The sequence below is a fragment of the Mandrillus leucophaeus genome, unplaced genomic scaffold, assembly GCF_000951045.1.
Source record: "Mandrillus leucophaeus isolate KB7577 unplaced genomic scaffold, Mleu.le_1.0 Scaffold521, whole genome shotgun sequence".
Classification (NCBI taxonomy): domain Eukaryota; kingdom Metazoa; phylum Chordata; class Mammalia; order Primates; family Cercopithecidae; genus Mandrillus; species Mandrillus leucophaeus.
In genome coordinates this window covers 488,938-490,195 of record NW_012105598.1, presented here as the reverse complement: position 1 = coordinate 490,195, position 1,258 = coordinate 488,938, and the positions used below count along the sequence as shown (strand labels likewise).

The window sequence follows — 1,258 nt, the reverse complement described above, 5'->3', positions numbered from 1 at the left end:
GTGGAGGTGATAACGACGAGAAGTGTATTCTTGGTGCCTATACCTCTCCTTTCTTTTGATTTTGTTTCTGTTGTGAGACAGAATCTTGCTCTGTCACCCAGACTGGAGTATGGTGGTGTGATCTCTGCTCAGTGCAACCTCTGCCTCCTGGGCTTATACGATTCTCCTGCCTCAGCCTCCCAAGTAACTGGGATTGCGGGCACCTGCCACCACATCCAGCTAATTTTTGTAATTTTAGTAGAGATGGGGTTTCACCATGTTGGCCAGGCTGGTCTTGAACTCCTGACCTCATGATCCGCCTGCCTGAGCCTCCTAAAGTGCTGGGATTACAGGCGTGAGCCACCGTACCTGGCCAATTTTTGTGTTTTTAGTAGAGACTGGGTTTACGCCACATTTGCCAGGCTGGTCTCAAACTCCTGACCTCAGGTGATTTGCCCACCCTAGCCTCCCAAACTGCTGGGAATACAGACGTGAGCCACCACACCCGGCCCTAGCATTTTATTATACAATTTTTTTTTTTTTTTTTTTTGAGATGGAGTCTCCTTGTTGCTCAGGCTGAAGTGCAGTGGAGCGATCACCACTCACTGCAACCTCTGCCTCCTGGGGTCAAGCAATTCTCCTGCCTCAGCCTTCTGAGTAACTGGGGTTTCGCCATGTTAGCCAGGATGGTCTCCATCTCCTGACCTCATGATCCACACGCCTTGTCCTCCCAAAGTGCTGGAATTACAGGTGTGAGGCACCACGCCCGGCCTTTTCTTTCTTTTCTTTTTTTTTTTTTAGAGATGGAGTCTCGCTCTGTCGCCCAGGCTGGAGTACAGTGGTGCGATCTCAGCTCACTGCAACCTCTGCCTCCTGGGTTCAAGCCTCAGTCTCTTGGGTAGCTGGGATTACAGGTACAAGTCACAATGCCTGGCTAATTTTTGTATTTTTAGTAGCAACGGGGTTTCCCCATGTCGGCCAGGCTGGTCTCGAACTTCTGATCTCAAGTGATCCACCCGCCTCAACCTTTCAAAGTGCTGGGTTTACAAGCGTGAGTCACTGTACCCAGCCTACAAATTTTCAAATACACAGAAAAGTTGAAAGAAATATACAGTGAACAGCCGTATGTCAACCTAAATTCTGCAATGAACATTTTATTACACTTGCTTTACCACGTATCTATCCGTTTATCCATTAAACAATTCACCTCATTTTTTTTTTTTTTTTTTTTTTTTTTGAGACGGGGTCTCGCTGTGCTCCCAGGCTGGAGTGCAGTGGC

The 1,258-nt window shown here is 47.9% G+C and overlaps 1 protein-coding gene across 1 annotated transcript in view; it reads right to left on the bottom strand.

Moving 5' to 3' along the window:
• The window catches only part of RAC1 (ras-related C3 botulinum toxin substrate 1 (rho family, small GTP binding protein Rac1)), a 63,362-nt gene that overhangs the window by 58,451 nt on the left and 3,653 nt on the right, over positions 1–1,258 (bottom strand). The gene's annotated exons all lie outside the window — the stretch shown is intronic.